We start from the raw sequence: 26,628 nt of genomic DNA, 5'->3' as shown, positions 1-26,628 counted from the left end.
AAAAATCAGTGTGCTAGAATCAACATGAATTAAGTCAAGAAAAAAGAGTCACATATAAGTAAGGTTGCAGTTGATTGATTTGATTTATGGTTGTTCAAATGAAGACGTTACTATGTTCTGAGAGTAAATAAAAAAAAACATTTTATTACTGATATGCACCAAGGAATGTTTCTCTACATTAATAACATGTTATATTTAATTTCAGACTGAAGATACCAGAGGGCAGCAGAGGTCCTGCTTCAAAAGATTCGGAGCATTATTCTGTTGTATATAAAAAATAAAGAAAGTTTATATTTAATAATCCAGTCTGAGCGTACTATCTGACTGAAGATCCCAGAGTGCAGAACTGCACAAGGAAAGGAGCCATCCTGCTTTAGAAAACTCCTAGCGTTCTGCTGTAAGTATTCAAAATAAAGAAAATGTATGTTTAATAAACCAGTCTGACCTTAATATTTATTGCATTTCACGCATTAATAATATAAATCAATAATTGCTGTCAGTTATATCCAATCTAGGGACATGTGACAATATTCACTTCAGGAAGCAACAATATCCAGAATATGCTGAACATTTCCCTGTGAACTGGGATTGAGCATCTAGCCCAGTGGTGTTATCTTTACTTTTTTTTTTTTTACTTTATCTTTGTATTTTAATGAGTTTGGATCATGGGTGCAATATGCAGCTGTGGATAGTCCCCGGTTACAGGAAGTTTCTGCTTCTATGCTGCTATTTGCTTACAAAGGTTGCCCGCATTCACACCTGACTGCATTACAGATTTCTGTAAAGTAAACATGTTGCTGATCAGTCTCTCATGGTCAAAGGTTTCAACACTTGGTAAAGATGTACCTAGTGAACAATAATCGATTGGGAATGGCCTGTGGTGGAATACGGCCAATATTGTGACTAACACAAGTTAGATTTGCAACAAATGTGAAAGGAGTCAGCATGAGTTGTGATCAATAATTGCTATCAGTTCCGCTAGCGGCCAGAATTCGACAGCACCACACTGCACGTGGGATTGGTTTTAGCACAGTAAGCCTACTGATTTCCTCATACGCTGATGATGTAACCCTGTATGTCTCGAAACCGGCTGAAAACTTGGACCCGCTGCTTCGCGAATTTGTTAAGTTCGCTGGGCTGTCAGGTATTTCAATTAACTCGGCTAAATTGGTCATCTTTCCACTAACTGACAACACTCCAGAGGTGCAATCCGAATTCCCCCTACGGTGGGAGGCAAATTAAGTCAAATACCTGGGAGTGTGGATAAGCCGCAAACTCCAGGACGTCTGGACCCTCAATTTTGGCAGAGCTGTGGCCTGGCTTGAAGGGAAGGTTGCAATATGGACAAAACTGCCGCTATCTATTGCCGGCAGAATTGCCCTTGCAAAAATGGTGGTTTTGCCAAAATTCCTGTGTCTCTTTGTGAATATCCCGATCCCCTTGACGAAACAATTTTTCTCATGTTTGCGCTCCCATCTGCTAACATTGGTGCGGGCGGGCGGACAGGCCAGACTGTCTTGGGCACTCCTGACGCTGCCGTTGAGGCAGGGTGGCATGGGTGCGCCTGACATGCATCTATATGCCCTGTGCGCACAGGCCCAGTTTGCACACTTTTGGGCTTACCCCACTCCCTACCAACCACATGTGGCGGTAGAGATAGATTCAGTATCTCCGCTTCCACTCAGTGTCGCCCTCTATCACAAAACTCCGAGACCGTCGCTAGACATAGACACTGCGAACATGCTACGCTGGGCATGGCAAGAGTTGCGAAGGCGTGCAGGTCTTTCTCTCTTATATGCACCGGCAATTCTTCTCGGCCAAAATCCAATGTTGCCGTGCCTGGAGGACAGCAGGGGGGACATCTCCCTGGCAGGAGTGGCATTACACACATTCGCTGATCTTTATCCCAATGGCAATTTTCACGATATACAAGTGGCGGAAGATGAACCGGCCCGTCCTTTACAGACAGGTTCATGTACCATAAACTGAATTCTTCTTGTAAAGCTTTTGGAGACCGGTTTCCGGAAGAGCCCCCACAACTTCAAGCTCTCCAGAACATTCTAGCCAGGGCGTCCCCGAAAAAGCTGATCTCACGTTTGTACAATGCAATGCAGGAGCAGTTTCCCCTCGTCACTCCGAATTCTATGCACCTGTGGAATGCTGAGCTTGACCCGCAACTAACAGAAGACCAATGGTCCTTCTGCTGTAAGCAATTGCTGGAACTTTCCCCTAATTATAGGCTCTGGTTAATCCACTTCAAATTTTTACATAGATTTTATCGCACCCCTGTTTCTCTCCATCGAATGGGTCTCAGAGAGGACAATAATTGCTGGAAATGTGGCGCTGAGGATGCCTCCTTCCTGCATGTGGCATGGAGCTGCCCATCCCTTCATAACTATTGGAAGGCAATATTTGATGCAATAAACCAGATTCTCAAGAGGACGGATACACCATCCCCGTTGCTGGGTCTACTGGGGTGGGTGGCTAACACGGAACCCAAATGTCGCAAACTGCATGCTCTTTTGCTGTTATACGCTAAGCGTCAGGTGGCAATTCGCTGGGGGCGCAGCACTCTTCCCATATTTGCAGACTGGTTATCAGACGTAACTTATGGTCACACTCAACTTGGTACTTACTGGGAATCCATGCCGACTGCCTCTCAACCTCGGGACATCTGGGAGCCATTCCTACACTGGGTGCGAGACAGGGATGCGCTGCTACCTCCTGGGCCCACTGGAACACTATAGTCTGGCATGTCTGCCGAGGGATGGAGTGAAGGTCTGGGCACAATGACGAGGTTGTTCCTTCTAATGCGTTGTTTGCCTGTACATCTTTCCTGCTGAATACATTGCTTGTGGTTACATTACTTTCTCGGTCTTGTGGCTGTATGAAGTGCCCCTGGGTGTCTCACAGAGTCAATATGACTATGCCAAGGTGATCTGTCACCGAATCGACCGCCCGACCATTGCTGAACTAGCCTCTCATACCATGTTTTTTCTCCTAACACTGTGCTTAACCTATATCATTATCTGTAGCACTGCCAATAGCCTTAGTTGTTGTTCTGGTTACTAAAAACATGCATCCTTGTATATGACAATCGCAATTGTGAATGCTTTGAAAACTATATCACGTATGCTAGATATGTAAGATGTGCATTGCTTTGTATGCAGCCATTATTAAAATAATAAAAAGAACTAAAAAAAATAATAATAATAATTGCTATCAGTTGTATCCATTCAGGGGAAAAGTGACAGTGTTCACTTCAACAAGGAAGAATATGAAGAATATGCAGAACATTTACGTGTGAACTAGGGTCGAGCATCCAGCCCAGTGGTGTTTACTCAGTATTTGAATTAGTTTAGTCAATGGGTGCAACAGGCAACCGTGGATAGTACTGGGTTACAGGATGTGTAGGAAAATAGAATCTGCTTCTATGGTTACCCCCACTTTTTGCTTGATGTAATGCTGTTTCTGACTAGCCTGACTGGGATCCTGCTAATCAGGACCTCAGTCTTGCTGCTTTTTCCCCTAAATTGTTATGGTATGTACTTAGGTACATCCCAGATTGGATACTGGGGTACACTTATAAGTCCCTAGTATATGGTGCTAAGGTACCCACGGCATAGGTACCTCAGATGTCCCTCATAGGCTCGAGCATGTATTATGCCACATATGGTAAACCATTCAAACTTTCACTACAGGCCTGCCATTGTGTAAGCTGATGATAGTACCACTTACAAAATATATAGGTTTCCCTATATCTAGGGTCACTGCACTTAAAACCTATAAGTCACCCCTACAGCAGGCCTTTTCAGTCCTGAAGGCAGGGTGCTCAGTTCTAAGTGTGAGGTTGTCCCTGCATGAGCAGGACCCCCCTACAGCCTTCAGAGTCCATTCTCCCGTGTTGTGAGACAGCCATATCACATATAGAGGGGCACTGCATCATTACGCTATACCATCTCAAAACTGGCTGTAACGAACCCTGTTATGTTTGGTATCAAGCATGTTCGAATCATACCGCCACATCGTAAAAGGTGTGGGAGGTATGCTTCCAAGTACTGTAAAGGCCCTCTGTTAGACCCTCAATGCTTCCGGTACTTGTCTTCTAGACCTGGACAGCAGAACATGGCTGCTGTCAACCAGAGACACGATTCTGCCCAACTGCTGCTGAGCCAAGCTTCAGGAGGGGAAGGCAGAACAATAGGCATCCTGTCTCAAGGAGGTGTGAACACCTTCCAGACTGGGTTGTGTATTGGGAAAGGGTCGCCACATAGTCTGTGTGCAGGGCACATTTGGTGCCCTTCATGCATAATCCAGTTCAAACCAGTTCAGGGAGCCATTGGCTCCCGCTCTGGCACGAAACTTGACTACGAACAGGGGAGTATCCCTGGAGGGAAATGGACCACCTCAACAATTTCGGATTCACACCCTTCATTTGAACTACCCACCTGGGGGCCAGTGGTCTGTCTGAATTATGATACGAGTCTCAAAGACATATCGTCTCAACTTCTTCAGTTCCCAGACCACAGCAAAGGTTTCTCATTTAATAGCACACCACCTTTGTTCCCTGGAATAAAACCTCCTAGAGATGAAGGCTACAGGTTGGTTCAGGCCCTCTTCAATTAGCTGTGATAAAACTTCCCCATGCCATTGGAGAAGTCAGGGGCCTTGACACAGGAGCTGTGACCATGGCCTGCTTCAGGGAGTCAAATGCTTTTTGGCACTTATACTCAGTGTGCCCAGTTGTTCCTTTGAAGCTGGGGTGACTCCAAAGAAGGAACTTTGAAGCGCATATAGTCCCCTTCATTCTGCCCTGGCTATCAAAGTCAGGATCTCTTTTTTGTATTCCACAGAAGATACTTGCATCTGTGTGACTAAGAGCAGGGATGCATATGAGCAACATGTTGGAGGGGCATTCTGAGTCAAAGAACAACTGATAAGCCAATACATACAACACAGAATAAATGCAGTTACTTTTACGATGGAATGATTCCTACAATGTTTGCAAATATATTGTTGGCAAATCTTTAATGCACACAATCCCACTGATCAAAATGAGGCTGACACCAAAGATTGAATGAGAGAGTGTAACCAAATATGAGAGGTGGAGCTTCCATAAAGATATAAGACATGGCACTAGATTAGCATGTGTTGTAGGCCAAAAGAAGTCATCAGAGTTTCGTCTTGGTCAGTTTGGGCAGAAAGTAGCCAGTTCTATTACTATTAATTTATGCTCTCACTCTTTAACACTTTTAATTTTAGCATGATTTCTATTTAATGTATGCCATGAACATATCCTTTAGATACTTAATGTTGAAATGTTTAGTTGTACTTACATTCACTTGTGATTCATATTTTCCTGATGACATGGAATATGTCATTGCCCTCAGCATTTTTCATCTCTTTTTATATGCTTTGAACAAGTAGCCTTTGTCTGTGGAACAGATGTGGGATGTTTGCAACACATGGCATGGTGTAAGCTAGATACAGGCCTGCTCCTAGAAAACGTAAGGATATCCTTTTTTTGGCAAATTAAAAAAAGAATTGTACATGCATAGTAGTATCTGCAGAACAGACCTACTTTGTAGATCTGGCTTTTGACAGCACCACTGCCACATAGACTTATTGTTTACAATGTACTTTAAGTGGACTTTGAGTCTGCCTCTTTTACTGACTGGCTTTCCTCAACCACTTGCTTTTAACTATTGACCTGAAACCAGGGCCGGACTGGACATATCAGGCACCGGGCATTTCCCCAGTGGGCCTGAAGGGTGGGGGCCGGTTTTGGACCAGTGATGGCTGTTTCTGCTACTCGGGGCAGTTTTGCAGCAGGGCTGCAAAATCGGCCCCTTGTAACAAAAGCTGAGCAGCAGTTCTCCTGCTAGCACCCCCACCCCCATCCCCCACCAAGGGCCGGTCAGACATAATTGCCAGGGCTGATTTGCGATCCCAGTCCGGCCCTGCTCGAAACTTTCTCATTCTTTTCTTGGCTCTGCATAGTGGAGTATTCATCCATCACCAAATACTGTTGGCCCATTCTATGTACCCTTCTGCCTGTACTTGGGTGCACTTTAAACCTATATCCCTCTCTGGCCTCTCCTGCTGATTTGAATATGCTATGCTGCATACTCTAACACATTAAATCCAGAACTGTTGGCTTCGTCAATGATCATTTCTTTATTTTGCTCTACAAGTAAATTTCCTGCTGGAGAACTCCCTTCCATTACACCTGGGATCATTTTGGGGTTTTTCGCTTTCCCACTCTCAAAAGTGTTTTTTTCTAGGATAATTTGGTGGAAGGGTTCAGGGAAGAGTCTGGGACCGCTCACAAACTCTGGTTTGTGGGTGTTCCTAAACTTTCCAGGCAGACTTCCTTGCCCCTTTAATAAGAATTACTCACACTCTATATTATACCATTACAAGGTAATATTGTGTATGAGTACATTTATTTACAAGAGCAACTTCTCAATCGAGTCATTTTCACAAGTCTGTCCCACAGACAGAAATGACTCTATGAACTGGACCTCATCTTCTTAGCTCCAAAACTATGATGTAGAGGGAAATATGAAAGAAAATGACTCAACTTTAAGCATGCTGTCAAAGGAGGGCTTACGATCTACTGAACACCGAAATCTAGCTACGGGTTGCAGACTATCTAGCTAAAAAAACTGTTATTCTTATGTTGAAATATATCTTCTGTACATTTTTCTAAAGACAATTACATTAAAATATACAAAATAGTTGACTGTTTTTATTCAGTTGGCCAAAATCAGTGTGCTAGAATCAACATGAATTAAGTCAAGAAAAAAGAGTCACATATAAGTAAGGTTGCAGTTGATTGATTTGATTTATGGTTGTTCAAATGAAGACGTTACTATGTTCTGAAAGTAAATTAAAAAAAACATTTTATTACTGATATGCACCAAGGAATATTTCTCTACATTAATAACATGTTACATTTAATTTCAGACTGAAGATACCAGAGGCAGCAGAGGTCCTGCTTCCAAAGATTCGGAGCATTATTCTGCTGTATATAAAAAATAAAGAAAGTTTATATTTAATAAACCAGTCTGAGCTTACTATCTGACTGAAGATCCCAGAGTGCAGAACTGCACAAGGAAAGGAGTCATCCTGCTTTAGAAAACTCCTAGCGTTCTGCTGTAAGTATTCAAAATAAAGAAAATGTATGTTTAATAAACCAGTCTGACCTTATTATTTATTGCATTTCACACATTAATAATATAAATCAATAATTGCTGTCAGTTATATCCAATCTAGGGACATGTGACAATATTCACTTCAGGAAGCAAGAATATCCAGAATATGCTGAATATTTCCCTGTGAACTGGGATTGAGCATCTAGCCCAGTGGTGTTATCTCTGTATTTTAATGAGTTTGGCCCATGGGTGCAATATGCAGCTGTGGATAGTCCCCGGATACAGTAAGTTTCTGCTCCTATGCTGCTATTTGCTAACAAAGGTTGCCCGCATTCACACCTGACTGCATTACAGATTTCTGTAAAGTAAACATGTTGCTGATCAGTCTCTCATGGTCAAAGGTTTCAAAACTTGGTAAAGATGTGCCTAGTGAACAATAATCAATTGGGAATGGCCTGTGGTGGAATACAGCCAATATTGTGACTAACACAAGTTAGATTTGCAACAAATGTGAAAGGAGTCAGCATGAGTTGTGATCAATAACTGCTATCAGTTGCATCCATTCAGGGGAAAAGTGACAGTGTTCACTTCAACAAGGAAGAATATGAAGAATATGCAGAACATTTACGTGTGAACTAGGGTCGAGCATCCAGCCCAGTGGTGTTTACTCAGTATTTGAATTAGTTTAGCCCATGGGTGCAACAGGCAACCGTGGATAGTACTGGGTTACAGGATGTGTAGGAAAATAGAATCTGCTTCTATGGTTACCCCCACTTTTTGCTTGATGTAATGCTGTTTCTGACTAGTCTGACTGGGATCCTGCTAATCAGGACCCCAGTCTTGCTGCTTTCTCCCCTAAATTGTTATGGTAAGTACTTAGGTACATCCCAGATTGGATACTGGGGTACAATTATAAGTCCCTAGTATATGGTGCTAAGGTACCCACGGCATAGGTACCCCAGATGTCCCTCATAGGCTGGAGCATGTATTATGCCACATATGGTAAACCATTCAAACTATCACTACAGGCCTGCCATTGTGTAAGCTGATGATAGTACCACTTACAAAATATATAGGTTTCCCAATATCTAGGGTCACTGCACTTAAAACCTGTAAGTCACCCCTACAGCAGGCCTTTTCAGCCCTGAAGGCAGGGTGCTCAGTTCTAAGTGTGAGGTTGTCCCTGCATGAGCAGGACCCCCCTACAGCCTTCAGAGTCCATTCTCCCGTGTTTGAGACAGCCATATCACATATAGAGGGGCACTGCGTCATTACGCTATACCATCTCAAAACTGGCTGTAACGAACTCTGTTATGTTTGGTATCAAGCATGTTCGAATTATACCGCCACATCGTAAAAGGTGTGGGAGGTATGCTTCCAAGCACTGTAAAGGCCCTCTGTTAGGCCCTCAGTGCTCCCGGTACTCGTCTTCTAGACCTGGACAGCAGAACATGGCTGCTGTCAACCAGAGACACGATTCTGCCCAACTGCTGCTGAGCCAAGCTTCAGGAGGGGAAGGCAGAACAATAGGCATCCTGTCTCAGGGAGGTGTGACCACCTTCCAGACTGGGTAGTGTATTGGGAAAAGGTTGCCACATAGTCTGTGTGCAGGGCACATTTGGTTGCCTTCATGCATAATCCAGTTCAAACCAGTTCAGGGAGCCATTGGCTCCCGCTCTGACACGAAACTTGACTACGGACAAGGGAGTATCCCTGGAGGGAAATGGACCACCTCAACAATTTCGGATTCACGCCCTTCATTTGAATTATCCACCTGGGGGCCAGTGGTCTGTCTGAATCATGATACGAGTCCTAAAGACGTATGGTCTCAACTTCTTCAGTGCCCAGACCACAGCAAAGGTTTCCCATTTAATAGCACCCCACCTTTGTTCCCTGGAAAAAAACCTCCTAGAGATGAAGGCTACAGATTGGTTTAGGCCCTCTTCAATTAGCTGTGATAAAACTGCCCCATGCCATTGGAGAAGTCAGGGGCCTTGACACAGGAGCTGTGACCATGGCCTGCTTCAGGGAGTCAAATGCTTTTTGGCACTTATACTCAGTGTGCCCAGTTGTTCCTTTGAAGCTGGGGTGACTCCAAAGAAGGAACTTTGAAGTGCACATTCTGCCCTGGCTATCAAAGTCAGGATCTCTTTTTTGTATTCCACAGAAGATACTTGAATCTGTGTGACTAAGGGCAGGGATGCATATGAGCAACATCTTGCAGGGGCATTCTGAGTCCAAGAACAACTGATAAGCCAATACATACAACACAGAATAAATGCAGTTACTTTTACGATGGAATGATTCCTACAATGTTTGCAAATATATTGTTGGCAAATCTTTAATGCACACAATCCCACTGATCACAATGAGGCTGACACCAAAGATTGAATGACAGAGTGTAACCAAATATGAGAGGTGGAGCTTCCATAAAGATATATGACAAGGCACTAGATTAGCATGTGTTGTAGGCCAAAAGAAGTCATCAGAGTTTCGTCTTGGTCAGTTTGGGCAGAAAGTAGCCAGTTCTATTACTATTAATTTATGCTCTCACTCTTTAACACTTTTAATTTTTTTTTTTTCAAAACCAATTTTATTATGAGTTCAAGGAAATTTCAGGACAGCCCTCCACAGTCAGGAGGAGACTGTCAACGACAAATAGAAAGAGACACAGCATTAGTACAGCATAGAACTCAGCGTTATAGACTGAAAGATATCGAACTACCCCACCCACCCAACCCCAAAACGCCAACCAACCCCGCCCGCAGCTACCCACCCCTTATCCCACCCTAACCCAGTGCACGTGATCACAGTTCAGCAACAGGAGATGACCTACAAAGGTGGAGCCGGCCAGCAGCCTAGAGTGCGGGATCCACATCCAGCGGTAATGCATCATCAATATCCACGGGGGGGTCAAGGAGCAGGCCCCTGTAATCCGCCCACCGTTTCCAGATTTTGTAATGTTTGCGGGGACATCCCCGGGCTTCGAAAACAGGCTGCTCCAGACCCATGAGGAAGTCCAGGCCCGCCTTCCAGGCCCCGAGTGGGGGGGCGCGCTCGCTCTTCCAGGCCTGCGCCAAATCTCTCTTCGCCACCACTAGCCCCAGCAAGAACAAATGGCGTTTGTAAATATTGCCCCCCACGTTTTCCAGAACATGAAGAAGGCCCAGCCTAGGGGTACGGGGCAGGTCCCATCCCAACACCTCAGACAGGCAGTCCCAAACCCCAGCCCAGAATCGAGTCAGTCTCTCACAGGACCACACAGTATGAAAAAGGGTGCCCTCTCCAGAACCACACCTCAGGCACTCCGGAGTCGCGACAAGGCCCGCCCGCCATAGACGGTGTCTAGTATAGTAAGCCCGGTGGAGGTATTTGAACTGGATGAAGCGGAGGCGGATAGCTATAGCAGCACCACGGGGAGATTCAAGGGCCTCGCGCCAGTCGTCGTCATCCAGGGGACCAACATCATCCTCCCAAGAGGCCTTCAGCGCCGAGAGCGACGGGGAACAGTGAGTGACCAGAGAACGGTATATCTGAGAGACCTTCTTGTCACCCAGGTCTCCCATAAAAAGTTTTGCCTCGATGGGACTAAAGTCCGGGAGCTGCTCCAAGCCCACCAGGCTAGGAGTAAGAGCGTGGCGAAATTGAAGGTAGCGCAAGAACTGGGTCCTGGGCATGCTAAATTCAGAACTGAGGTCCTGAAAGGATTTTAGGGTAGTACCAGAGAGGACATGGCCGAGGGACGAGATCCCGATCGCATCCCAGCCGTCAAACCCGGACAGGGACGCCAACGCCGGTAATAGGCCATTACGCCACAACGGGGTTTCAGCCGTCAGCCGACCCCACCAGCCCATACGGTGCAGGGCCCGCCGCCAGACCGCGAAGACCACCTGGGTGATCTGTGGAAGTAGTCGCCTCCACCCGGCCGAATACAACAAGGTGTGAAGGGAGGCGCCACCCATCAGAGAATGCTCCAGTGCATAGGCCGGGTCACTACGGTCCCCATACCACCACTCGTTAAGCACAAGGAGATGGGAAGCCTGATAGTAAGACAAAATATCTGCGGTCGCCAAGCCGCCGCAGTATGTAGAGAGGAAGCATGTGCGCAGCGCCACTCTGGAGGCACCTCCAGCCCACAGAAACCGGCCCAGCACAGAGTTAACAGTACGGAACCACTGCAGGTCAACCTGGAAGGGATGATTCTGCAATTGGTAAAGGAGACGGGGCAAGGCCAGCATCTTAAAGATGGCCGATCGGCCGTAGATATTAAGAGGCATGCGCGTCCATGTCTTGACGTCCAGTTGAACCCGATCCCACACTGGCTGGATGTTCCGGTCCCACGCCACTGCGGGCGAAGCAGAGAGGAAGACACCCAGGTACTTCATACCCTCCACAGCCATCTGAAGGGATGCAGCCCAAGGGCAGGCCACTGTGTCACTCCCCAGCACCCATATGGTCGACTTGCGCGGGTTAAGGAAGAGCCCCGATGCCTGACCAAACTCCTGCATCAGTTCCAGGACACGAGGACCCGTACGCTGCAGGTCGGACATGAAGAATAGCACATCATCCGCATATAAAGCTATGCGGTCCGATGATCTGCACCCCAGACGAAGCCACGGTAGAGCTCATCGCGGCGCACCCTGGCGGCCAGCGGCTCCATGGCCAGCGCGAAGAGGTAAGGGGAGAGCGGACAACCTTGACGCGTGCCCCTGGACACTGGGAAACGAGCTGATGCCGCCCCTGAGATACGCACCGAGGCTGTGATCTCGGTATAAAGCAGCCTGACATAGGAGAGGAAGACCGGGCCGAGGTTCAGCAGCGGCAACAGGGTAAAAAGAAAGGTCCAGCTGACCGAATCAAAGGCACTATCGATATCAGCCAGCAGTAGCGCCGCCGGATCCTCCGAAGACTCAATCGCTTGTATTGCGGCCTGCGCCCGCCGTATATTGTGTCGCGTTGCCCGGCGCGGCATAAAGCCTGCTTGATCTGGGTGGACAAGGGCTGAGATGTGTGGAAGCAAGCGGTTCGCCAGCGCCTTGGCCAGGAGCTTGGCCTCGAAGTTAATGAGGGATATGGGGCGATAAGATTCAAGACGATCAGGGGGCCTACCCGGCTTCAGGAACACCACGATTTCGGCATGGCGCCAATCCGGTGGGAGGCAGCCATGGTCTCGCGCCTGTTCCAGGGCCCGCAAGTAATGCGGCCCGAGTTGCAGATGGAACTTCTTATAGAATTCGCTGGGGAATCCGCTCGGCCCCGGCGCCTTGCCCACATTCAGCTGACCCAGCGCGTCACCCAGCTCCTCAGCCGTCAGGGGAAGGTCCAGGGCATCGCGCACCTCATCGGACACAGCAGATGGGGGAACCGACGCAATATAATCTGCTATAGCGGCGGGGGAGAGGGTCTCCCGGGAGGCATATTGATGCCCATAATAAAAACTCGTTGCAAGAGTTGCTGGGTCCGTGATCGCCACTCCTGCACCATCAACAAGGCCCGGCAGGGTAAGAGGCTGCAGGTTCTGTTGGCAAAGCCTATGGAGCATAGTGCAAGACTTGTCACCCCACTGGTAAACTCGGCTACGGGTAGCCAACCACGCCTGACGAGCCTCGTCTAATAAGATCGAGGAGTAAGACTGCTGTGCCTGCAGGAGCAGTCGCAGCGCCATATCATCGGGTGCCTCGCTGTGTCGAGCCTCAAGCTCCTCCACCCGCTCCGCAGCAGCAACAATGCTTTCCAGCCGAGTCCGGCGAGCAGACGCACACCAAGCAATATCTATTCCCCGCAGGGTGGGCTTCATAGCCTCCCATACGGTCACTGCATCCATCCCCCCAGTAAGGTTGTCCTGCCAATAGTGGGCGATCGCGCTACGTAGATGTTGGGAGTAATCAGGGCGCTGCAGATGCCACGCGGACATTCGCCATCTGAAAGGGGGGCGTGTTTTGCACAAGTCAATTTGAACCGCCACTGGGGAATGATCAGAGAGCCCGCGAGGCCGAATCGCTGCCCCCATCACTCTGTCAAGGAAAGCCCTCGGAACAAACACACAATCCAAGCGCGAAAGGGAGCCATGGACAGCCGAAACATAGGTGTACTCTCGCCGCTCCGCATGCAAATGTCTCCATACATCCACCCAACCCAGACCATCAACCATAGCCCCCAACCGTGTAGGGGAGGACACAAGTGCCACTCCAGGCCTCCTCTGCCGGTCCAAAGCCACGTCCATCACATCGTTCCAGTCACCACCAATCACAGCCATGGAGTGGGGGAGTTCAGTCCACAAGGCAAACAATCGTTCAGCTAAGGCCCATTGCAGGGGGGGGGGCATATACACAGCCAAATACAACAGGCTCCGCACCAACCTTCCCTTGTACAAATACAAAGCGTCCCTGGGGGTCAAGCCACTGACGCTCATGAACGTATGCCAGCCGTCTATGAATAAGAACGGCCGCTCCCCTGGAGCCCCTAGTAAATCCGGCATGGAACACCTGATGAAAGCCAAAGCGCTGCAGACTCAGGGCCTTTGTACCCAGCATGTGTGTCTCTTGAAGAAGGAGCACATCCGCCATGTCCCTCTTAGCCCAGCGAAGCACCGCCCCCGTTTAATCTTGTCCAATAAACCCCGTACATTCCAGCTAAGAACACGCATGGAAGCGCCAGAGGGCGCTGAGTGAGGAACATCAGCCATTATCACATTGCACCCAGCCCCACACTCCCCGACTCCCGGCCCATGCTCCAGACCCCATAGTCGCAAAAGTCACAAAGACCACGTGCACCCCAGAAAACAGGACCCCAAACCCCAAAAAGCAGACCCCCCCATCTAACCACCCAACATCCCAAGACCCCCCTCCCCCACCCCAATACCTCAAAAAACAATGAAGCATCTGTCGCGGCATATGGTACTCCAGGCCCAAAACATAGCGCCAAAAGTCAGACATGCCAAAGGATCCCAACCAACCCCCCTACCACCAACCAAGCACACTCCCAACACCACCCCCCAAACCCAACAGGAGGAGGCAGCCCGCAAAGCATGCCCCATCCCCCCTCCCCCCCAACATAAGGCACAATCAAAAGCGGTGCATGATAAAGAGCATCAGTTCACATGAGTCCCAAACAAAGGCCAAAAGAAAAAGAAATCAGATAATACTGCACCAAATTATGTCTGTACTGCCGACCGGCAGGTGGTCACCGCAGCGGACGGCCACAGATGAAAAACAAGGAGCAAAATGTCGGTGGAATGTAATCAGGGCCCCCCGCCAGAGCAATCCGTCTCCGGCTGCGTGTCCCCCAAAAGGGGGTCTCGGGACAGGGACCTCCGCCTCGAGCGAGATTTGCGATGCCGCTTCCCCTTGTTCGGTTGGTCGCTCCGTTCCTGAGAAGAACTGCGTGAGGACCCAGAGTGCAGCCCTGGCTGGATATGCGGTCGAAGCCTGACCGTCTCGTCAGTCCAGGCGAAGACGGCCTCCGGGGTATCGAAGAAGTGGGTCTTCGAGTTGAAGAGCACGCGAAGGCGGGCCGGATAGAGTAGCGAGTACTGGATCTTTAGGCCCCGCAGCTTGGCCTTGGCTGCCAGAAAAGAGTGTCTCTGCTGCTGGACCAGTTTAGTATAGTCCGGGAAGATCATAATTTTACAGTTATCAAACAGCAGGGTGTCCTTGAGCCGGGCCTCTCGGAGGATGACGTCCCTATCATGATAGTTAAGGATCCGAGCAATGACCGGGCGGGGCCGCTCCCCTGCCGGCGGCTTTTGCGTTAGGGCGCGGTGGGCGCGTTCCACCACGAAGCAGCTTGACAGGGCGTCCGGGGGTAGCCAGCTCTCCAGCCACCCGGATAGGAAGGCATCCATAGGCCCCTTCTCGCAGTCCTCCGGAAAGCCAACAAAGCGCAGGTTGTTCCGCCTTGCCCGCCCTTCCGCATCCTCCACACGGAGCGCCAGGCCCCGCTGCGTCTGCTCCAGGTCAGCGACTCTCTTCTTCAGGGCTCCGACGTCGCCCTCCACCGTTGCGACCCTGGTTTCCGCCTCAGTGATGCGAGCGACCGCGTTGCGGAGGTCCTGGCGCAGCAGCATTACATCGGCGCCCACCGCACCAATCTTCGCGTCCAACATATCCCGAGATTGTGTGATGGCCGTCAGCAGCTCCGCATTGTCCGGGCCAGCAGCTTGACCTCCACCGGCCGCACCAGCACCCCCCCGGGGGGGCCGGTGAACTTGTCGATGGGCCCCGTCGTGGCGGCAGCATGACCACCCCTGCCTCTCGTCATGGCCACTGCCGGGGCAGCTCAGTGAGATGTATCTGCTACGGGGGAATGGTCGGCGAGCAAGGTTCAGGGCGTCCTCAGTACACCAATCCCTCGGGATCCGTCCGCCCCCAGCCCGCCAGGACACAGGCCAGAAGCACGGGAGAGGCGCACCACCAAGGCGCGGATATTGCAAGGCAGGGGTCCGAGGAGGAACCGCCGGAATGGCGCCTCTAGGCCGTCCGCCACAGCCAGTGCATCCGACTCTTCGAGTCTGTCAGGGGAGGCCGACCAGGACGATCCTCAGGTCCGCACCGCCGAGCCGTCGGGACACCACACCGCAGGAGACGGCCAACGGGCCCTCCGGTCCACAGCCCCGGTGACTCCACTCCGACCCTGCGGGCCAAGACGCACAACGCCCGGCCCGCGGCTAGGGTCCTCCGGTGGGCAGGACAAAAATTGAGGTCCCGGCTTACCGCGCTGCAGTCAGGCCCAGCCGGCACAGTCGTCCACGGCCGCGCCGGCGGCAGTCCCCAGCAGCAACGATCACACCGCTGTGTTCCACCGGACTCCCGCTAACTCCTGCACCAGTAGAGACGAGGGAAGAGGGTGTAGGGCCAGGATAAATCAGCGGATAAGGATCGGGCCGGCAGGAGCTCTACAGAGCCGCGTCCGCCATCTGCGCCCTCGAAGCCACGCCCCCTAACACTTTTAATTTTAGCATGATTTCTACTTAATGTATGCCGTGAACATATCCTTTAGATACTTAATGTTGAAATGTTTAGTGTTACTTACATTCACTTGTGGTTCATATTTTCCTGATGACATAGAATATGTCATTGCCCTCAGCATTTTCATCTCTTTTTATCTGCTTTGAAGAAGTAGCCTTTGGCTGTGGAACAGATGTGGGAGGTTTGCAACACATGGCATGGTGTAAGCTAGATACAGGCCTGCTCCTAGAAAACGTAAGGATAACCTTTTTTTTGCAAATTAAAAAAAAAAATTGTACATGCATAGTAGTATCTGCAGAACAGACCTACTTTGTAGATCTGGCTTTTGATAGCACCACTTCCACATAGACTTATTGTTTACAATGTACTTTAAGTGGACTTTGAGTCTGCCTCTTTTACTGACTGGCTTTCCTCAACCACTTGCTTTTAACTATTGACCTGAAACCAGGGCTGGACTGGACATATCAGGCACCGGGCATTTCCCCAGTGGGCCTGAAGGGTGGGGGCCGGTTTTGGACCAGTGGTGGCTGTTTCTGCTACTCGGGGGCAGTTTTGCAGCAGGGCTGCAAAATCGGCCCCTTGTAACAAAAGCTGAGCAGCAGTTCTCCTGCTAGCACCCCCACCCCCATCCCCCACCAAAGGCCGATCAGACATAATTGCCAGGGCTGATTTGCGATCCCAGTCCGGCCCTGCTCGAAACTTTCTCATTCTTTTCTTGGCTCTGCACAGTGGAGTATTCATCCATCACCAAATACTGTTGGCCCATTCTATGTACCCTTCTGCCTCTACTTGGGTGCACTTTAAACCTATAGCCCTCTCTGGCCTCTCCTGCTGATTTGAATATGCTTATGCTACATACTTTAACACATTAAATCCAGAACTGTTGGCTTCGTCAATGATATATTCTTTATTTTGCTCTACAAGTAAATTTCCTGCTGGAGAACTCCCTTCCATTACACCTGGGATCATTTTGGGGTTCTTCGCTTTCCCACTCTCAAAAGTGTTTTTTTTCTAGGATAATTTGGTGGAAGGGTTCAGGGAAGAGTCTGAGACCGCTCACAAACTCTGGTTTGTGGGTGTTCCTAAACTTTCCAGACAGACTTCCTTGCCCCTTTAATAAGAATTACTCACACTCTATATTATACCATTACAAGGTAATATTGTGCAGGAGTACATTTATTTACCAGAGCAACTTCTCAATCAAGTCATTTGCACAAGTCTGTCCCACAGACAGAAATGACTCTATGAACTGGACCTCATCTTCTTAGCTCCAAAACTATGATGTAGAGGGAAATATGAAAGAAAATGACTCAACTTTAAGCATGCTGTCAATTGAGGGCTTACGATCTACTGAACACCGAAATCTAGCTACGGGTTGCAGATTAACTCGCTAAAAAACAGTTATTCTTATGTTGAAATATATCTTCTGTACATTTTTCCAAAGACAATTACATTCAAATATACAAAATAGTTGACTGTTTTTATTTAGTTGGCCAAAATCAGTGGGCTAGAATCAACATGAATTAAGTCAAGTAAAAAGAGTCACATATAAGTAAGGTTGCAGTTGATTGATTTGATTTATGGTTGTTCAAATTAAGACGTTACTATGTTCTGAAAGTAAATTAAAAAAAAACATTTTATTACTGATATGCACCAAGGAATGTTTCTCTACATTAATAACATGTTACATTTAATTTCAGACTGAAGATACCAGAGGGCAGCAGAGGTCCTGCTTCACAAGATTCGGAGCATTATTCTGCTGTATATAAAAAATAAAGAAAGTTTATATTTAATAAACCAGTCTGAGTTTACTATCTGACTGAAGATCCCAGAGTGCAGAACTGCACACGGAAAGGAGCTATCCTGCTTTAGAAAACTCCTAGCGTTCTGCTGTAAGTATTCAAAATAAAGAAAATGTATGTTTAATAAACCAGTCTGACCTTATTATTTATTGCATTTCACACATTAATAATATAAATCAATAATTGCTGTCAGTTATATCCAATCTAGGGACATGTGACAATATTCACTTCAGGAAGCAACAATGTCCAGAATATGCTGAACATTTCTCTGTGAACTGGGATTGAGCATCTAACCTAGTGGTGTTAACTCTGTATTTTAATGAGTTTGGCCCATGGGTGCAATATGCAGCTGTGGATAGTCCCCGGTTACAGGAAGTTTCTGCTCCTATGCTGCTATTTGCTTACAAAGGTTGCCCGCATTCACAACTGACTGCATTACAGATTTCTGTAAAGTAAACATGTGGCTGATCAGTCTCTCATGGTCAAAGGTTTCAACACTTGGTAAAGATGTGCCTAGTGAACAATAATCAATTGGGAATGGCCTGTGGTGGAATACGGCCAATATTGTGACTAACACAAGTTAGATTTGCAACAAATATGAAAGGAGTCAGCATGAGTTGTGATCAATAATTGCTATCAGTTGTATCCATTCAGGGGAAAAGTGACAGTGTTCACTTCACCAAGGAAGAATATGCAGAACATTTACGTGTGAACTAGGGTCGAGCATCCAGCCCAGTGGTGTTTACTCAGTATTTGAATTAGTTTAGCCCATGGGTGCAACAGGCAACCGTGGATAGTACTGGGTTACAGGATGTGTAGGAAAATAGAATCTGCTCTATGGTTACCCCCACTATTTGCTTGATGTAATGCTGTTTCTGACTAGTCTGACTGGGATCCTGCTAATCAGGACCCCGGTCTTGCTGCTTTCTCCCCTAAATTGTTATGGTAAGTACTTAGGTACATCCCAGATTGGATACTGGGGTACACTTATAAGTCCCTAGTATTTGGTGCTAAGGTACCCACGGCATAGGCACCCCAGATGTCCCTCATAGGCTGGAGTATGTATTATGCCACATATAGGAAACCATTCAAACTATCACTACAGGCCTGCCATTGTGTAAGCTGATGATAGTACCACTTACAATACATATAGGTTTCTCTATATCTAGGGTCACTGCACTTAAAACCTATAAGCCACCCCTACAGTAGGCCTTTTCAGTCCTGAAGGCAGGGTGTTCAGTTCTAAGTGTGAGGTTGTCCCTGCATGAGCAGGACCCCCCTACAGCCTTCAGAGTCCATTCTCCCGTGTTGTGAGACAGCCATATCACATATAGAGGGGCACTGCGTCATTACGCTATACCATCTCAAAACTGGCTGTAACGAACCCTGTTATGTTTGGTATCAAGCATGTTCGAATCATACCGCCACATCGTAAAAGGTGTGGGAGGTATGCTTCCAAGCACTTTAAAGGCCCTCTGTTAGGCCCTCAGTGCTCCCGGTACTCGTCTTATAGACCTGGACAGCAGAACGTGGCTGCTGCCAACCAGAGACACGATTCTGCCCACCTGCTGCTGAGCCAAGCTTTAGGAGGGGAAAGCAGAACAATTGGCATCCTGTCTCAGGGAGGTGTGACCACCTCCCAGACAGGTTTTAGTGTATTGGGGAAGGGTCCACCACATAGTCTGTGTGCAGGGCACATTTGGTGCCCTTCATGCATAATCCAGTTCAAACCAGTTCAGAGAGTGTTGGCTCCCGCTTTAGCGCGAAACTTGACAAAGGACAGGAGTTTCCCTGTAGGGAAATGACCACCTCACCAATTTTGGATTCACACCCCTCATTTGAATTACCCACCTGGGGCCCTGTGGTCTGTCTGAATCATGAAATGAGTCCCAAAGATGTATGCTCGTAACTTCTTCAGTGCCCAGACCACAGCAAAGGTTTCCCATTTAATAGCACTCCACCTTTGTTCCCTGGAAAAAAACTTACTAGAGATGAAGGCTACAGATTGGTTTAGGCCCTCTTCATTTAGCTGTGATAAAACTGCCCCATGCCATTGGAGAAGTCAGGGGCCTTGACACAGGAGCTGTGACCATGGCCTGCTTCAGGGAGTCAAATGCAATTTGGTACTTATACTCAGTGTGCCCAGTTGTTCCTTTGAAGCTGGGGTGACTCCAAAAAAGGAATTTTGAAGTGCACATAGTCCCCTTCATTCTGCCCTGGCTATCAAATTTATGATCTCTTTTTTGTATTCCACGAAAGATACTTACATCTGTGTAAATAGGGCAGGGATGCAGATGAGCAACATTGTGCAGGGGCATTCTGAGTCCAAGAACAACAGATAAACCAATACACACAACACAGTATCAATGCAGTTACTTTTACGGAACGATTCCTAGAATGTTTGCAAACATATTGTTGGCAACTCTTTAATGTGCACAATCCCACTGATCAAAACGAGGCTGAAACCAAAAATTGAAAGCGAGAGTGTAACCAAATATGAGAGGTGGAGCTTCCATAAAGATGTATGACATGTCACTAGATTAGCATGTGTTGTAGGCCAAAAGAAGTCATCAGAGTTTTGTCTTGGTCAGTTTGGGCAGAAAGTAGCCAGTTCTATTACTATTAATTTATGCTCTCACTCTTTAACAATTTTAATATTAGCATGATTTCTACTTAATGTATGCCATGAGCATATCCTTTAGATACTTAACATTGAAATGTTTAGTTGTACTTACATTCACTCGTGATTCATATTTTCCTGATTACACTCGATATGTCATTGCCCTCAGCATTTTTCATCTCTTTTTATCTGCTTTGAAGAAGTAGCCTTTGGCTGTGGAACAGATGTGGGATGTTTGCTATATGTTTGTATTGTTCTATTGAATCCTTGTATCTTTAACTCGTAGGTCCTTTTAGCATTCTCCTGAGGAATCTGTGTAATACATATATATTATCTTTTTCTGTGTTCTTATTATTTTGCATTTGAGATATTTATTTAATGAAAAGAGTAGCTAATATAATTGAAAATCAACTCAAAATTATAGTCAAAAATATTTTAGTGAGTAGAAGTGCCTCCAAAGTTTTACCTATGTATACTTACTTTCACAATATTGTAGTTGTAGCACAATAATTTGTGTTGGTTATTCTCACACATAACAATTCTAAAAGCTGCAAACTAATCTTTAAAAAGTAAAGTTCATTTCAGGATTTGGCACATGGCATGGTGTAAGCAAGATACAGGCCTGCTTCTAGAAAACTTAAAGATATCCTTTTTTTGGCAAATAAAAAAAAATCATACATGCATAATAGTTGCTGCAGAACAGACCTACTTCGTAGATCTGGATTTTGACAGCACAACTGCCATATGTACTTTAAGTGAACTTTTAGTCTGCCCTTTTTAATGACTGGCTTTCCTCAACCAGTTGCTTTTAACTATTGACCTGAAACCAGGGCCAGGCTGGACATAGCAGGCACCCCGCATTTCTCAGGTAGGCCTGAAGGGTGGGGACTGGTTTTGGACTAGTGGGGGCTGTTTTTTCTACTGGGGGCCAGTTTTACTGCAGTGCTGCAACATCTGCCCCTTGTAACAAAAGCACAGCAGCAGTGCTCTTACTAGCACCCCTATCCCACACCATGGCCGACCAGACATAATTGCCAGGGCTGATTTGCGATCCCATTATGGCCCTACTCGAAACTTTCTCATTCTTTTCTTGGATCTGCACAGTGGAGTATTCATCCATCCCCAAATACTGTTGGCCAATTCTATGTACCCTTCTGCCTCTGCTTGAGTGCACTTTAAACCTATGGCCCTCTCTGGCCTCTCCTGCTGATTTGAATATGCTTACGCTGCATGCTCTAACACATTAAATCCAGAACTGTTGGCTTCGTCAATGATCATTTGTTTATTTTGCTCTACAAGTACATTTCCTGCTGGAGAACTCCCTTCCATTACACCTGGGATCATTTTGGGGTTCTTCGCCTTTCCATTCTCAAAAGTGAATTTCTTTTTCTAGGATAATTTGGTGGAAGGGTTCAGGGAAGAGTCTGAGATGGCTCACAAACTCTAGTTTGTGGTTGTTCCTAAACTTTCCAGGCAGACTTTTGTGCCCCTTTAATAAGATTTACGTACACTCTATATTGTACCATTACAAAGTAATATTGTGCATGAGTACATTTATTTACAAGAGCAGCTTCTCAATCGAGTCATTTGCACAAGTCTGTCCCACACACAGAAATAACTCCAGGAACTGGACCTCATCTTCTTACATCCAAAATTATGACGTGGAGGGAAATATTAAAGAAAATGGCTCAATTTTAAGCATGCTGTCAAATGAGGGCTGACGAGTTACTGAACACCGAAATCTAGCTATGGGTTGCAGATTAGCTAGCTAAAAAACAGTTATTCTTATGTTGAAATATATCTCTGTACATTTTTCTTAAGACAATTACATTCAAATATATAAAATAGTTGACTGTTTTTATTCAGTTGGCAACAGTCAGTGTGCTAGAATTAACATGAATTAAGTCAAGAAAAAAGAGTCACATATAAGTAAGGTTGCAGTTGATTGATTTGATTTATGGTTGTCAAATCAAGACGTTACTATGATCTGAAAGTAAATTTAAAAAAAACATTTTATTACTGAAATGCACCAAGGCATGTTTCTCTACATTAATAACATGTTACGTTTAATTTCAGACTGAAGATCCCAGAGGGCAGAAGAAGTCCTGCTTCAAAAGATTCGGAGCATTATTCTGTTGTATATCGAAAATAAAGAAAGTTTATATTTAATAATCCAGTCTGAGCTTACTATCTTATTGCATTTAAAGCAATCATAATATAAATCAATAATTACTGTCAGTTATATCCAATCTAGTGAACATGTGACAATATTGACTTCAGGAAGCAAGAATATCCAGGATATGCAGAACTTTTTATGTGCATAGGTGCTTGTATCATAGTATATTAGCAGTTTGATGAAAACAGTCCACGACAATCTACACCCAATAGGACGACTAATCCTCATAAAGTCACTGAGTCTACTAGCAAGTCAGACCGATCCAGTTTTCAAAGCGAGATTAGTGTAGTGACTGAACCAGAAATAGGCAACCCGAGCTCCAGACAGGATCCAACCACATCTTCTTTTTTAGAAGAAATGACATGTTTTTGCAAGGGCTCAAGGAACAACTACAACAGAGTCCCCGCAAAAAAATTAGACGGGTGGAAGGCACAGCAAGCGGAAGAGAAGGTGCAACCAATACCAGGTCCCTATCCCGCAATGTGAAGAACTGAATTAGACCTTGCTCATAGAACTAAGTATGAATATGTCTTTTTTTGTCACTCCCTCTAAACATGTCAATATTGTAAACTTGTCCAATTGTGAACTGTCTCAATGTGACAAAAATGTACTTACTAAGGGTCTCAGTTTCCGCCCGACGACACAACCAGACTTTTTTATTATAAATCTTTTTATTATTGAAAAAACAAGAAAACCCAACGGCAGATGCCTTACATCATAGAATAAGCAACAGTTATACAAACATATGGCAAGTAATAGACGGATAATCCCCAAGGTAAAAGCTGAATCTTAAGATGGAAGTGGCGTGCAGCCGTATAAAATACAATAAGTATCAGTCCAATCTAATCGACATTGTTCACAAGTCCACCACCCGTAGGAACAGGATTATCAAGAGTATGGCAAGTTTGAGTGGCAGGAGAGCGTAACACGCTAGAAGAGTGAGTGGACAAAACAACGGCCGCTACCAGCTCGCAGCAATTTTAGGCAACACATTGTAGAAAATCTTGTAAACACAACCTCCCCTAGGACCCGTCCACCCACCAAGCAGGATAACCCATCAGGAAGGCACCCAATATCAGGATATGAATAGGATTTTGAACATAAAAACGAAAACATAGACAATACAATAAACCCCTCCCCCCCACCCTGCACCCCTGCATATGGCTTTCGCCTGACCCCAACTAGCAGTGTGCCTGTCGCCCCAACTAACTAAATTCTAAAAGTAGAAAATGGGGGAGGGCATTTCCGTACGGGCTCCCGGTCCCCCCTCCCCCCCGCCAGAAACAAGCAACGCCTGCGATAAAAACTAGATTCTATCCGAAAACACAGAAGAAGCAAATCAGGGGGAGCTGTAATACACCTCCCAACCTCCCGTGAGTCCAACTGTAACAAATCCCACATCCATTAAGGCCACAATATCAAACCCAGTCAATCGATCTCAGCCTTGGCCCTTCCGATCTATCATGCGAACCCCTCCCGGTAGGACCACCACGTCCACAGGAGAATCAAAGGGCGAAAAGAGTCCAGAAAAATTCAGTCTGAGTCGAATCAAAACGTTAAGTCTTTAAGAACCCCATCCGCACAGAAAAGCTCCCTCATTCACGGACAGTCCCAGTGCTGTTTCCTCCACAACCGTACTGTAACTCGCCAGAGAGGAAAAACATGTTATTGCAGTCCGAGAACAGTTACCAACAGGAGTCTCCGGGAAGGGAACACCAATTAGTTCTCCCACAGTCAGCAGCGATGGTAGGCTTAACAATCCATTCGAAGCGCCAGGCTCGCGATCCTCCAATGCACTGACCAAAGGCTTCGACACCTCTTGTCGCACGGGGTCCTCGTCCGGAGTCAAAATGGTCATCGTGGGAATCTTAGCTAGTTGTAGTTCTTGCAGTGGAGCAGAGTCCGGTCTCACAAACCCCGTCTCAAGTAGGCCCGCAATCATTTTGTGAACCAGGGCATCCACATGTGAATGAAGTGCCCTAATGGCTGCCAGTACTTTCTTCAGCGACGGCTCACGCTCCGTCCGGTCCATCACTCCTCGCTCGGTACCGACCATATTCACTTCTCCCAGAGAGCCCGGTCTCTCCGGGGGAACAGACGAGAGCAGAAAGGACGGCATCGGAGGGCGACTGATCGTTCTCCATGGCAGCGTTCTGTACTCCGCTGCCGCGAGCGAAGACCCCGACCCACCGAACACCGGCGGGGGGCAAACCGGGTCCACGGGACAGGGACCTCCGCCCACAGCCGCAGTCGTGCCACGTCACCTCTCCCTCAATGTTAGTCAATCAGAATGACCGCAGTCAAAATCGGGCAAAAACGACCTCCTCTGCGATAGACCGGACCCTGCCCGATTCCCACGGCCGATGTTGTTCAACTGCAACCCGGCTGAGCCAGTACTCGAGGTCCCGGCTCTCCAGCTGGACTAGGCCGCAAACTTTAACTCGACGTAGCTCCGTCAAACAAGCCGGTAAAATTCTCGGGTTGCACCATCGGAATGTACACCGGTTCATCCACACGGAGGTCGGGCGTAAAAACAGGATAATTGACATGATCATCTTGCAGGAGACGGAGGTCGGCGGAGCCGGGAGCCTAAGCAGCCATCTTGTTTGCTAGCGTAGCTCCTCCCCCAACCAGACTTTGTTAACATCCACATAGATTCGTTTAAATTTACACAAAGAGTAAAACTTAAGAAATCTTTCGAGGAAAATCCTTTGCATACTGTCCCTACCCCTTTGATTGTGCCACCATGCAATAAAACAATCAGTGAAATCCAAGATGTACATGTACTTTTATCATTGGATGATTGCTCAGTCTCTGTCTCTGATGTACTAATGAACTTAGATATTATGTCCAATTTAAATACTGACAGTGGCCTTAAACAGACTTACAAATGTGTTCCAACTCTCCTTCAGATAATATGATTGATGCTTTGTATAGATAGCGCTGTCACGAATGACCTCCACAACTTAGAAGATAAAACGGGAAGTACATATAAAAAACACACGTACAATCTAACTAAGAAGGAACATCTTGTGCTTAAAACACTTGCGGCAAACACAGATGTAGTCATCAGAGAGGCAGATAAGGGGGAAATATAGTGCTGATGCAAGGAGAGGATTACATTGAAGAAATAGACAGACAATTGAGGGATGACTCAGCCTACACCATGCTGTCAACAAATCCTCTTAAGCGGATTACTATGCTCATCGAATCCAAGCTTAACTTTTGGAAACAACAAGGTCTTATTTCAGAAATGGAATTTAGATACCTCTTTGTACCATCACCTAGGGCTCCCTGCATTTACGTTCTGCCAAAAATACTCAAACCTGTCTTTTTTCCACCTAGGAGACCCAATGTTTCCGGCATTGGGTCTCCCCCAGAACACCTGTCAGAATTTATGCACATCTTCTTGCAACCCTTTGTATTCAATCTCCCTTCGTACTTGAGGGACACAGGGGATCTCTTAAATAAACTGGACGATATTGAATGGACTGGTGAACTCTCCCTTGCTACAATGGATGTTAGTTCATTCTATGCCAGCATACCATTTGAACAGGGCCTACAGGCTCTCATGGATACACTCTTTCAGAGGGATGCCGCTCTCTTTGAACACACAGAGATGATCATAGATTTAACACGTCTGGTGCTGGAAAACAATGTTTTCATACACCAAGGAAAATGGTACCAACAAGCCATGGGCGTTGCGATGGGTTCCAAGTTTTCACCGTCCATCGCAAACTTGTATATGGGAAAATTTGAACTCAGACATCTTGGGCCAATGGCCCCCCTGATCTAACAGCACACATAGTATACAGGGGTCGTTTTATAGACGATATTTTTGTCATCTGGGCTGGAAGTGCGTCAGAGTTTGTAGATCTGATGGATTATTTGAACAACATTGATTACA

General features: G+C 46.8%; 1 long non-coding RNA gene across 4 annotated transcripts in view; it reads left to right on the top strand.

Moving 5' to 3' along the window:
* The window catches only part of LOC144784542 (uncharacterized), a 346,194-nt gene extending 323,477 nt beyond the window's left edge, over window positions 1-22,717 (top strand). For all 4 annotated transcript variants that reach the window (XR_013601674.1, XR_013601676.1, XR_013601675.1 and 1 more), the window contains 4 exons: window positions 206-397; window positions 6,970-7,160; window positions 17,824-18,015; window positions 22,622-22,717. This is a non-coding gene — a long non-coding RNA (uncharacterized LOC144784542). The remainder of the gene's footprint in view (window positions 1-205; window positions 398-6,969; window positions 7,161-17,823; window positions 18,016-22,621) is intronic.
* The last annotated feature ends 3,911 nt before the right edge of the window (window positions 22,718-26,628 follow it).

This window comes from Lissotriton helveticus, chromosome 10, assembly GCF_964261635.1.
Source record: "Lissotriton helveticus chromosome 10, aLisHel1.1, whole genome shotgun sequence".
Classification (NCBI taxonomy): domain Eukaryota; kingdom Metazoa; phylum Chordata; class Amphibia; order Caudata; family Salamandridae; genus Lissotriton; species Lissotriton helveticus.
The sequence above is the reverse complement of the archived record's forward strand: the minus strand, read 5'-3'. Positions and strand labels throughout refer to the sequence as shown.